The 13,464-nt window shown below is 45.1% G+C and overlaps 1 long non-coding RNA gene across 1 annotated transcript; it reads left to right on the top strand.

The window, feature by feature from the left end:
- Positions 1-661: 661 nt before the first annotated feature.
- Positions 662-11,623, top strand: LOC115334595. Its single transcript, XR_003921186.2, has 4 exons — positions 662-860; positions 2,874-3,748; positions 7,918-8,041; positions 8,492-11,623. It is a non-coding gene; the product is annotated as an uncharacterized LOC115334595 (long non-coding RNA).
- Positions 11,624-13,464: the final 1,841 nt, after the last annotated feature.

The raw sequence follows: 13,464 nt of genomic DNA, 5'->3' as shown, positions 1-13,464 counted from the left end.
CGGGCAGCCCGCAGCTCGTGCTGCCGCCCTCGTGCTGTGTCCTGAGCCGAGTCCTCGCGTCCGATGCCAGCGGAGATGCTGCTCTCGGAGAAGACCAGCGCTGCCTCCTCATCTGCGCCGAGGTGGCCGCCAGCCCTCCAAGGGCTGAGTTCAACAGGCTTTGGGGACTTCTGGAACCTCATATGGCTACGCAACTTTTAGCCGGTGGTCAGACCTGGCCTTACGGCTTTTGGGAGTTGTAGGTGAAACAGAATTGTGTTTCTGGGATGAGAGGCTGCGCTGGGCCACGGAAAGGAGAAAAGGTGGGGCGGGAGAGCAGGTCGGACCTTTTGTTTCTGCTGCCATTAGCAGCGCTGGAGAGGTAGGACAAATGACCGCCGCTTTGGGGCGGCACCCGTCCTCCCTCAAAACCGAGCGATCTTCTTTCTCTGCGTCTTCGCCGCCTCCTTCCCCTCCTCCCGATGGCAGCAGCTCAGCCGCGCTGAGCCTCGCGTGCGCGAGAGAGGCGGTAACCCTACGGCCGCTTCGTTCCACCCGGAATTTTGCTCCCCGCGGGCGACGCGCTCGCTGTGCCTAAGCCGAGGCTGTCCTGCTCACCGGGCGGGAGACGACGGCTTTGTCCCGGCCGGAGGTCTGCCACGGTCATACCCACGCGCGACCGAAGAGCGACGAGGCTGCGTTTGGGCAAACCTGAATACGTTTTTCATTTTAGGCTGCTGTAACATCTTGGCTTTCCTTGAAGGAGAGAGCGGGATTTGAAGGCAGCGGGGTTGTTGATGCGTATCACCGTGGCTGGCCACAGCTTTTAGGCGAACCTGTGGCTGGGGACTTCGGTCGGCGCGGTGACGCGGTTCGGCCAGGTAGGGACCAGAAAGACTCCAGCTCAGTCCTGTCCCATTTACGGGTTGTGTCTTGCAGGTCCAACAGCTGTAGAAACTTTTTTTAATCGCTAGTTTAAGAAGATATATCTCTGGATACATCCAGGGAGTAGATCTGTTGAGGAAGCAGGTGCCAGTTTTCCATAGTTACTTTTAAGAGCCAAATTGTGCTTTAGTGCTGATTTTTAGTTTTAAGGCAATATTGAGAATTTAAAAACCCTTCTTTTAAATTTTTTTTTATTTATTTTTTATTTGATCCAGCTGGAGCTTGTACTTCCTCTTTAACTTTTTCTTTTATTATTTAAAATCCTTAATTATCCGAGACAAAATTGGTAAGGAAATCTGCAGAATCTAGGGATTCCACAGAGCTCTCTCTATAAACACTCAGGCTATTCACTGTTGCCAAATAGACGTGCCAACTCTGAAACACCCACCCACTCCCTCCTTCTGCCGCAGCAAACTAATAAGCGCATTGATTACATTCATTTAAAGAAAAACACTGCTCTTTTAATCTTTACATTCCGCATGCTTTAGATTTCTGATTACGAGAGATATCCTGTTTATCACACATCATGTGGTGAAAAAGCTACTTGACACACCTCAACGCATTAGATATTTTAAAAGAATATTTTACAGGGTACCAGCAAGTGGTAGTAGGAGATAATTATCATTTCCTGCAAGCTGTTGTTGTACTATTCGCAAGATGAACGAGAGGTCTCTTAAACGTGATTTTTGTAAAGGTCCCTTAAATGCCTTCAATCCCCCCAAACAAAAATGTTCACATGCAGTTTCTCTCTTCCTTCCCTCTCCTCCCCCCACCCTCCCCTCCAAAATCTGGAAGAACTTTGTTATAATTACATGAGACGACCACGTGATGCCTATTTCACTGCTCTATAGAAATTAGTCATTAAGAATGACAATTATATAGTTATATATAGGTTTATATGTATACACATATATATAAGAAAGGAAATACAAAATCATACGCATGTGTGGTACCTGACTGATAAAATGTATAATGCATATTTAAGCCAAACTTGAAACCCACTGCTTTAAAGAGTAGAACAACTTTTTTGATTTGAAGACCGGCAGGAGTGTCCCGAGTTGTTCGGAAAGGCTTTCGCACCTGTCCCGTGCGGGTGTATGTCCGTATGCACACGTGTAGGTTACGTACACAGACGAGCTCGCTTTCCTCCAGCGCACCGTTGTGGAAGGCGCCCACCGAGCCCCCCGGCCCCGGAGCAGGTCACCGGTGCTCCCCGGGATCTGCCCCCGGCCAGGTCTGCCGGAGGTGCTGGTGGAGGGCAGGGCAGCTGGTGCTGGATACCACCTCCGAAATGAGCAACAAACTCGTACCAAAGCCGTGGAAAAACCTCGCTCAAAATCCTCCTCTGGACCCCATTGAGTTTCCCGCAGGGAATTTTGCGTGCCGGCGTTCGGCACGCCCGAGCTGCAGCGATGTGCTGGCTGCGGCACTGCCTGTACCCCCAAAGGCAACCGGCAATGCCGGTCCCCATTTCCAAAGCTGCTGAAGCTCCCAACCGTGCGGAGAGGCTTCTACAGCCTCTTGAAAAAACACCTCAAATCTAGTATCTTGGACCAGGTCCTTGAGTTATTTACTATTGAGTGGGTTCAGGTATCCAAGCCTGACCCCAGTTTGGGACATAACGTTTCACTTGTCCTCGCTTCGGGCCACTCTCCCACTCACGCTCAGTGGGAGCAGTGCTCCTGCTCCATCAGCAGTCCCGTCGCTCCGTGACCGAGACCACGCTGAGAAAAGAAGAGCCACAGGAGCTAAAATTCACCGGTAACGAATACACAGCCTGTATACTTCTGAAGAGAAAGGCTCGTCTTGGTCTCCTCGCCCAGCTCTCCCAGTTCCTTTGCAGTGTGCCGTTCCCCCACTGCAACGGTGATGCAATTAGGGCATCAACATTTAAAGCATCGGTTGGTAATAATTGCCATCATCTAATGCCAGCCTGTGGCTTTTAACAGGAATTTCAGAAAAGGAGCCGGGAAGTGCTGGACAGAGAGTCCCCGTGGAAATTCAGCTCAGTGCCCAAACTGGTTCTCCGGAGCACTAGCGCAGTCCGCGTGGCAAGTGTGGTGGGACAGGGAACCAGTACAGAGCTGTGGGTTAAGTAAGGGGAGATAAAGGGAGGCCCTTCTGCGAGTATTATGTATGAAAATGAATTAATAACAGAAATGATGCGCTGCGAGACGGTGAGAAAAGTAACTATGCAGCTGCCAGTGGCCTTAAAAACTTGATTTTGAAGCCTCTAAAGGAGACTGGGAGAGAGGGTGCTCATTCCCCTTGCTTGAATTAACATACTTTGGAAGAGTGTCGATGGTAGGACGCCAGCTGCATTTGCCAACCCGCAACATCCCCGAGTAGCGTTGGTAAGAGTGCTGTGCCGTGACAGTGCCGTGTTTCGTTTCCCAATCTCAGTATTTCACACCCGTGAAGCTCCCGACCGGACCTTAACCCTTAGCCCGGCAGTGCCCCCTGAGAGCTCGCCGAGGGATTAAATCGGTAACGATGCAGAGGGACGTTGCCTGTAGATTCCCTGGCATCAGTCTCTGCAGCACATCTACGCGTAAGAACTTCAATATTTGGGATTCCGAACTCGATGCCGTGCGCTACGGTGATAGAGCATGGAGACTTGTGCAGCTGTAAAACCAGTCTCCGTAACCCAAATAACCTGTAGGCACGAGGTGGTGGGAATTCTTAAAACCCACTCTGCTCATTCCTCGCCCGGAGCGCGACCTGTAGGATTAAAATTTGTTTGAGGTCAGAAGTCCTGTTTCCACACCATGCAACTGCTACGGCTGAAGTCGGATTGATGTTTCCACAGCTTCTCATCGATCAGGTTAGTGCCTGCTCTTATTTCTCAGTACAAGCATGTATCCTCAGTTATGGATTCATTTTGCTAGTTACCTTTAACACAACTATTTATTATTGGCCAAAACCATGAATACTTCTAAAAAATGTACCTTTTTCCCCCCTTGCTCTGTTGGACTATACATTACTAGTGTAGATTGAATCTTTCAGTTAAACCCAGCTAAAGATAGATACTAGAATAAAACTGTTTGGGTTATTTTTTTATTCCATACATGTGCAATCTCCATAGCTATTCTAGTAGACTTTTAAAGGAGGCATTTACTAAGAATTCTTCCTAATATTTTGACTGCTAACCAGGTTTTTTCCCCTTAGAATAGCTTTTCTAATGGAACAATTCAGAAAAAGCACTATCATCATATCATAATATACTGTGACAAGAACTGTTCAGCTTTATGTTCTGGCATTTAATGTATTCTCAGCTCTTCGCTGTGGCTGGCAAGGGTGACTTTAAGCAGCTGACATTGTAGAAAAGTAGCTGAAAAAAATTTTTGTAGTAAGAGATACAGGACAAATTGTAGCAAATCTTCTCTTGCCGGTTTTCAATTGTTTTTAACGTGCGTGTGTTTCTGTCTGGCATCTTCCAGCAGAAGTAAAAGACACCCGCTGAAGACTCCTATGATTCACATCTGCAAAGTTTCCGTAGACTTTCCAAGATTTAGTAGAGATTGTCTCTGTCCTTGGAAAGAAGGGAGTGACTAGCTCACACAGAAACTCAAAATATACAGAAATCATGGCCCACAGTAGAGGGATTCTGGTTGTAAAACTCAGTTTGCTTCCAGAAACTTAATTGGGTTGTTGTCCGAATATGAACTACTTTGTTACAGGCTTGGATATATGTCACAAATAAGGAACTTGTAAAGCTAAAGGATCCCTTGAATTTTCAAGTGCTGATGAGAAGCCGTCTATAGGGCTCAGTAGAAATTGTAAAAGCATTTCTCTGAGTCTAAAGGACTTGGAAATAATTAAAAATATAAATTTATGCTGTAGAAGCTTGTTCCTCTTGCCACATATTTTTGTTGCTGTTCCTGTTGAGACTTTCTGCTGTAGTGATCCTTACAGGGAGGATTCCCAGAAGGCCTGAAACCTTTCAGATCTTATTGCTTATACGTTTTCTTTTCTTGACAGAACAATATGAAATGGCTGACCTTGCCCAGAGCAATATCATTAAAGCTAAACAAGACGACACTTGTACTGTGTCTTGGTCAGGAGCTGTCTAAAGCACTTTCTGAGTTCTTGTGGAACAAGAACAATTTCAGGCAATTGAAATACATGGGATGCTAGCCAAAGAATGTTTCTTATTTTAATATGAATTTATGGGTATATTAATACGCAAGTTTAAAGCAAAGAAATGGAGTGTTTTACAGCTCAGAAGCTCATCTTGAAATTTTTATTTATCATACAGTAAATGAAATTCAGACTTAGATATTTTGAAGAACCTTTGTTTGAGGATCTACGAACGTGCTCTGGGCTAACATCCGTGCTTGTCAGGTGAGCAGCGGAGTCTGTCAGGATGTTTTATCCCTCATATCAAATGTTGGAGAATAGACGGAGCCCCACTGACATTAGCTACCAACCAGCACCTGCACTTCAGTCAAGGTGAATGGGGAGCCGGTAAGGGTTAGCAAAGGCCAGGGGAGAGGGGGAGCACACAGCCATTTTCTGGATTGAACCCAAGAAGACAAAAATGAATTTTTGACAGACAATAAATCTAGCCTTCCTTTTTCTCCTTTACTCGGGAAGGAACTCGGCACACTTTACATATAGGTCCCATTCATGCAGACTTTGTGTCCACATGCTTAATTGGACATTAATCGAGTATTAAGGAGTGAGATGCTGCAACACGTTCATGAAAACACGCAGACAGCATGAGCAATACCCTACTTTGGGCAGAGTTTTCCTTGTCTGCCCACTAGCTCAGTGGAGCTCTTTTACCTCCGTTCTCCTCTGTGCTTGCACAGGATGGATAGCGCTGAGGAATCATAGAATCGTTTATGTTGGAAAAGACATTTAAGATCGAGTCCAACTGCAAACCCAACACCGCCAAGTCCACCACTAAACCATGTCCCTAAGCACCACATCTACACATCTTTTAAATACCTCCAGGGATGGTGACTCCACCACTTCCCCGGGCAGCCTGTTCCAATGCTTGACAACCCTTTCGGTGCAGAAATAACCTTATAAACAGGGTAATTCTCCTTTCTGGGTCACCTTTTCCCATGATGTACTGGCTGTTGTGTATTTTCTCCCCCATACGCCAGAGCCTTTCGAGGCTGGAGTGCCATTCACAGCACACTTCCCATCCTAGAGATTGTAGTCAACACAGATGGCTCTTTGTCGCTAAGTATACGTGAGTGCTAAATTGAATGTGCACTCTTGTCTAATATTTAACAAAGCACATTGAGTTAATGACTAATGTTTCATTATTGCAGGAAGCTTTTAGTACCAAAAGGTTAAGTGGTTCATTTGAATATTGCCCGAGCATCTTTGCCCTGTCAGGGTTTTTTTTTTTTTTCTCCCTAAAGTTAATTTGCTATTGTTGTGATCATGTCTGACAAGTGGTGGGTAAAAGCAAAGGCAGGTTACGGGGGTCTGTTTCCATGACATAATTTTACTGGTGTTTAGCAAGTTGGATTTTACTTAGCTGAACATCTAATTTGCATGGGTCCTTATTCAGGGATGAAAAGCCAGTTTTGAACATAGGCCGTCTTCCACTGGGAATTATTTGCATCAGAGGCAAAGGACTTGGGGGGAAGCAATAGAAAAGCAGGCAAAGTTAATGGAGCTAGAAGAGGTTACCAAAGCTACCAGAAGAGACCTGCTATGCATTCACACAGGTAGAGGAGTAGGCTTAGGAATTATCGTTAAATATAAAATTGCAGTGGCTGAGTAGTAGTAAAGCACCATGGAAACATGTTTCTGCTACACTGACATTAATGATGTAAACTGCTTGTGACATGTGGTCATAAAAATGGGAAAAAAAAATTCTAAGACGACAAACAAGCCTCCACATTACTTTGGTTACGCTGAACTCCCAGTTCTTTGAATGAGTTTTTTCAGTGAAAAGCAGATTTCTAGTAAACTAGTTCACCACATCTTTTTCTGTTTAGTTTGTTGAGAAGGGGAACACACACGCACATCAAACCCACGCTGTCCCGCTTTGCTGCCTTCCAGCACGGGAGCAGTTTGTGAAGTTGGTTTCTGAACCCTGCAGGGAAACCATGGCTGTTGCAATTAATCGGCCTTTTTTTTTTTCCTTAGTCACTGTAGTGACTTTGCCACCCTACGGCACAGTGTAACACTAAATGTTCACCTGTGGCTTTGTAGCACTGGCATTTTTAGCATAACTGCTTCTCAGGTTTGTGTGCTCCAGTTGTCTTTCGAATAGATTTGGATACTTTTAATTCTGAATCTTCAATTCAAAATCTTTTTTGCTTTTGATTAACGATAACCCCCTATAGCTTCACCTCTCTGGAAAAGAGATCTAGCTTAGTACAGCAGTGCTAATACCAAGAAAAAGCAATTGGACAGGCTTTGCTTTCAAGGTAGTGGGCGTGGGATTTTTTTTTAACCAGTTCAGTATTACAGTTTCTATACCAACTCTTTAAATTGGGCAGACTTATTTTTTCTAAATAATCTAAATTTTTTCTTCTAAATCATTTTTGTAAAGCCATCTAAATTAAGATGGCTGTTTAAGTAAGACTTGCTTGCAACTGAACCTGAAATGTTGGTAAATTCAGGTACTTCCTGGTTACATATTATTGTTTAATATGTAAGATAGAAATGAAGCTTCTTTGCAGCTTTCAATTTCAACAATCTGATCTGCCTTAAGGATCGGTAGGGAGACTAACCAGAAGCTACACTGAGAACAACTATGTCTGTGCACTAGTAAGGAGGATCTAAATTAACCGTCATCAATTACTTTGACACACTTGCAGACTTCTTAGTCCTAGCACCAAAAAGTTTAAAGTTCTTTTAAAGATACTTTTATGGGCCTTCAGGTAGCCCATTAGGTGTTCTTGCAGTGGAGTAATGCTTCTGTCCAGGAACGCCTCTCTGCAATGTCAGAGTTAAGGGTGAATTACTAAACTCCTTCTTCCCCCAGAAACAAACCCAATTTTCTCTTTGTTTACTTTGTAGTCTAAAGCTGGAAATGTTCCCTCAAATCGTTCTCGATGGCTCCCTACGCGTCTTTTGAGCACAATAACTACCTTGAAAATCAGCTTCACATTTTTCATGTTTCAGGAGCCCAGAGAATTTTGAGGTAAAAAATGTTTTGTCTTGCATTGCTCAAAATACTTGAAGGGACTGCTCTCTGCAGGAAAAAACACTGACTGCTCTTATGCCAAAGGCTTTCCCTTCCCAAATCCAGATCTTTACCTCCCTTAGGGCAAAGTCTCCATGACCGTTATCAAAGCACTGTAATATCACACTGCTTTTCTGTGTAAGTGCTTTGCTAAATCAGGGTTCTCTGTGCATCTCAGCATTGAGATCCTATAAAGGGATCAGCCCTCTCATTATGAGTTTAGACCAAAAATAGGCATGAGGAAGTATTTTTGTAAACGTGCTCTAATTCATCCAAAGGCAGTATTCTCTAAGAGCTAGCCAACAAGGTCTTACAGGATTGACCTGATTTCACTCCTTGTTCAATATCACCCTTTTTTTTTTTTTTTTTTTTTTTTTTTTAACATTTTTCCCTGCCTTATTACATCAGTAGACCCCTGCTGCTGGTGGTATCTTGTCACCTCTGGCATCAAAAAGCAAACCAGATGACTTAGCAAACCTTCTCAGAACAAGATATTTCGCCGTGGGTTAGGCTGCCAGGCAAAGCGCATGAGCACAAACCCAACCGAGCGTCACGGCGAGCGCGTACCTTGAGCCAAGACACTGCGTGCCGTTTAAATGACCAGGGAACAAACGTTCCTTCACGTCCTCAGGACCGCTTCAGGAGACACGCCAAGGAAGGGGTGACCAAAAGGTACACCCGCAGCGGAGCACACGCCTTCAGAGCGACGTAAAATAAAACGGCTCGTTTCGACAGACACCTCGCACTTCAGCAGACTGCCTCGACAGACAGAAAACCCCGGAGGTTATCGCTCAGGGATGCAGCGATGCCTGGATGCAGCCGGCGAGGTGTCAGAGAGCTGCTTCTATCCTGCCCGTCGCTCCCTGTGCCGTGCGGGGCCAGACGATGCTGGAAGCCCGAAGCAGCGCTGGAATCTGTTTACTCCACAGATGGGAAAATGTTTGCCCGTTGGCACTTCTCCATACGAGCTGACAGGGGAGGAGTTGCTAAATTTGCGTCAAAAGCCAACCCTTTGCTGCCTCCACAGGTTCTTGCAAGGCTCAATTCCATGTACCCGGCAGAAAAAAAGTTTCCGTGCTGTGCCTCATCCTCTGAAACAGGTTTCCTCAGAAGATCGGTAATTTTTTTTAAACTTTTCATGTCTTTTAAACTGCGAAAAGCCCAAAAGTTTGAAGGAGACGTCAGAAGCCACTAACGCTTCCCTTGTGTGAAATCAGACTCTCTGAGCCTTGCCATGTGATCCACTCCTTAACCTTACACTCACTGAAAATAGGGAATTTTGCGGTGCTGAGTAGCTACGTATAGTTACTTACTAGAACATATTTCCCTAAGTTTACCTCTCTGGGATCCGAATCAATGTAATGCTCTTCCCAGAGTCCTTCTGGTTTGAAAGTTCCCTGCTTATGTCTTGTCGTAGATGTTTTCTGCCTTTCCTGGGTGTCTTGGAAGTTTGCTAAATCTCTTTTAATTTTGGCTATTTCCACACTTAGGATGTTGATATACTAAACTCAAAATTTTAAAAAGAAAATTAAAAGGACTAATGTGCCAGTGCAATTAGCTTTTAAAAATAAACTAAGTGGACTACTTTGGCTGAATAATTGTGACAGCAGAGGTTTCTAACAAAGAGTGTGAAAGGTGTGAACATCTGGGACAGACACAGTTTGTTTAATCTGGGCTAGAGACACGTATATCCCCTGTTCCAAGACAGACAAAATCTGCTCATTCAGCTTATAAGTAACCACCAAAGAACAGCGGGGAAACTGTCCTAATGTGAGTTTTTATCAGGGGAAAAGTGGTCTAAAGACAATACAGGGAAACATACCTTCTCATGTGAATTAAAGTAGGCTTCAGTGGTAGCCAGGGATGGATTTTGGCTTCTCCGGTGCTAAAATTGTGTGGCCTCAACTCCTCTGTCAGCAAAGTGCTACAGCTCCAGGTGCACTCATGTTTTCTTTCTTTCTTTCTCCAATTACTGCAGAGATGCAATAGCCATTATATGTGGTGGGCACTGTGCATTTCCAAGGTATTAAAACTGTCCTGTAAGGACTGCTGCCCCAGTTTGATTTTGCTCTGGCTGCGTTGGGTTCATAAGGTTTTAAAGCCTTGTCCTTACCTGTGTGGAAGCTCATAGGAACTGCCAGCATCTCCAGAAAGCCGAGGGGCTCGCACGTGGTGAACCCCCATCTCTCGGCGAGTCGGGATGACACATTGGCTGGCTGAAACTGCACAGCCACGGCAGGTCAAGCCTCAGGCACATTCTGAAGAACTAAAAGCATTTTGGTCATTAAGAGGCTGTACAGACCTAAACCCCAAACTTACCCGAAGTAAATGCAGCAAGCCGCCTTAAACTGCTAACCTCCATGTAAAGACAACAGCCGCCTTTTTCATGCACGTCGGGGCCCTGCCAACTGTTTTTGCAAGAAGGAAGCAGAAAAAGGTCAGGGATGAAGTGAAGCTGCCGTGTCAGCGGTTACGAGGCCGGCTAACACTCCTTTGCCTTAGTTTTCACCATCGCGCTCACGCTTGAATTTCCACAGGCATCAGTCTAGCCGTAACCTGCTGAGTTTTGCCTCTTAGCGTATGCTTCTCCCCGTCAAGCACAGCATTTCCTATAGGAACGGTGTCTATGCCCATTTCTAATTACTGTGTTTCAGTGGTCTTTTCTGGTAGCCGGCGACGCACCAGGCTGCTGTAGGCAAAGGTGTTACTGGTGCCCACGGGGCCGGACTGGTTGCGCTGGGTGCTGCCGGCTATCGCCTTCGGGGCTCCGCAGCCAGGCGAGCATCCTGCCTGCTCAGTCGCTTCAGCAGATGTGCATGATTAATGGATTATTTACCTTTTGCTGCCTGATTATTATTTTTTCTGCCTCTAACCTTTTCACTTTTACAAATTTATTTTGACTTTGAAATTCTGGCGCTTCCACTTATAACCTTTATGTTTATTGGTGAAGTAGCTATTATTAGACTGTTTTTCCCCCTCTTTCTAATGCTGAAGTTTAATTATATTTTTCCTTCTGCCTTTTGGTACAGGTGCAGTAATTAAATGGCATTAAGTCTGTTTCACAATCATTAAGTAGGCTTGTTATTGTCCTTTTTGTATATATTTGAAGTTGTAAATAAGTCACCTTTCTAATGAATCTGCCTGGTAGAACTTTGACATATCACTCAGATAGTGCCGCTACAGTTGTACGAAGAAATGTTTTGTGTTCTTTATAGTCCCCGGCCCTTTCCAGAGGAGGAGAGCGCAGCAGGACTGAATTGTGCCGCACCTTAAATAATAAATATAACTACTTAAACCACTGAAAATGTTCAGGTATGAGTTTGTTTTTAAACTCAGGTTTCTGAGCTCAGGCCACTTAGATGAGATGCCTGACATTTTCTGTGGGTGTGGGGTTTTTTCAGTGTTTCTAAAGTACTATTAATGGGAGAATGTAATGTGACCTTTTTAAAACCACTATTTAAGGGGTGAAACACTAGATATCATATTGATGCAGTGTGCCTAATTTCACAAAGGGTGAATTAATCAGCTTTATGTGATGGGTGTGCAGGAACGGAGCTTGCGTGAACAGACCACACACTTTAAAATACTGTAAGGGGAGACAACAAACGTAATAGAAATCCCCCAAAGGTGAACTAGGGTGAGGAGCGGGGAGGAAGAAGAGGGGCTTCTTGGTTGCTTAACTCCACAGTGTTAGTGCTCTTTCCAGCACTAGCTAAGGCTGGAAATTTATTCTCCATGATTACACTAAAGGAAAAATGTACTCATCTTTTGGAAGGCACATACACAGGTTTTAAATTTTTTTTGTAAGAAAGCACATCGAGTGGCAAGCATGCACCTGAATAAACGCTGCCTTCCTGTGGTACGCACCAATTTATGCCGCGAGAGATATAAAGCTGCCAGTCTTTTTTAGATTGCGTGGATTTGTTCGGTGACCTTCACCGGTGCCATCAGAACAAGCAGAAACGTGTTGGTCCTGAGGCCAGGCTGGGTAATTCGATGGAGGAAACAGGTCAAGTGCAAGTTGTCTGGGGGCATCGCCAAGTAGGCTGGATGCTGCGAGTCAATCTGTTTTTTTTTTTTTATATATATATACTATTGTTATTGTTCTGCTGTAGGGCACATGGGACTCTCGAGTTTGTATTGGTCTTCCGTGCTTCTCTCTGTGAGCATTAAGAGCATCGTATTTGTTGTATGGGTCTCCCCTCGGGTACCCTGCCTCCCACCAGCTGTTGGACTTGGCTGAAAGAAAAAACCCTCCGTCAGAAAAGGCCACGCGAAGGACAGCCTCGTAAACGGCACGCTTTGCTGCGCAGCCGAGGACACGGAACTCCTGCCCCCGACTTAACGTGCCCACCGCAGCGCCGGTGCCGGTCCTCTCTCTCTGCAGCACCGGGGTCCTGGAGCAGGCAAAGCTGTACCGGCGAGGACTTACACTTGTACTGATGCCGCCTGCTTTCGTTACGGCGTAATTGTATTACCTACTGGAAAGTACAGTCAGCAAGAGCACAGTTTTGGCACCGCCACCAGCATTTTGCTGGTAGAGCATGCCAGTATTCAAGGAGAAACGAGGTCCTTTCCTACCTGGGTTACAGTTTTCCTTCCCTCAAATGTTACAAAGAACAGGGAAAACAGCTTTTTGTATGCCAGAGTGTTCCCGGTGCTCCGACAGCAGGAGGACAGTTGTGTAAAGCAACACCAGGTAATGATGCATAAAAGGAGCATATCAAAGTTGCTGGGTTTTTTTAGGATTTCCATTGCTGGGACTATCTGAACAAGACATTTTCTAAGTTTTCTGTGATGGGTCTTACCCCGCTCTGCAGGGAGCACACAACACTTAGGTGCCATGTTATATCAGAACTAAAGTATCTAGGTAAGACATGATGGAAAAATATGGATAGCACTTAGCTTTTCCTCCACTTATCTCTGCCAGAGATGGAGGTCAGCCCAAATGGGCTGAGAAACCCACAGATCACAAAATTTGTTGCCCAAAACTAGCATGAACTTCACCCTCAAAATATTAGGCTAAAAAAACCAAAAAGCTTTTCTTTAGGAAAATGCTATGAAATGAAGAGAACTGCCCAGACAGGCTGGGTAGCTTTAGCATTTTGATGTTATGTTGGTGGCATGAAAAGAAATGAGAAAGTTCAGATGTAGTTATCATCTCTGTTACCAAACGTTACTGGCTATTCTGTCACCTCGCTGCCAGGGTCTCAGGCTACATCCAGAGGGGCTTGGACATAAGAAATGAGGAACAGCCCAGCTCCCTGCGCATTTGCCAAATATCCACCGCGCTCTGGTGGGCAGGTGTCATTGGTTTGGGGTTTTGGAAATGAGGAAGAATGAAAATGAAGTTGAAGGTGTCATCTCACAAGTAATATCCC

The sequence above is a fragment of the Aquila chrysaetos genome, chromosome 23 (genome assembly GCF_900496995.4).
Source record: "Aquila chrysaetos chrysaetos chromosome 23, bAquChr1.4, whole genome shotgun sequence".
Classification (NCBI taxonomy): domain Eukaryota; kingdom Metazoa; phylum Chordata; class Aves; order Accipitriformes; family Accipitridae; genus Aquila; species Aquila chrysaetos.
The sequence above is the reverse complement of the archived record's forward strand: the minus strand, read 5'-3'. Positions and strand labels throughout refer to the sequence as shown.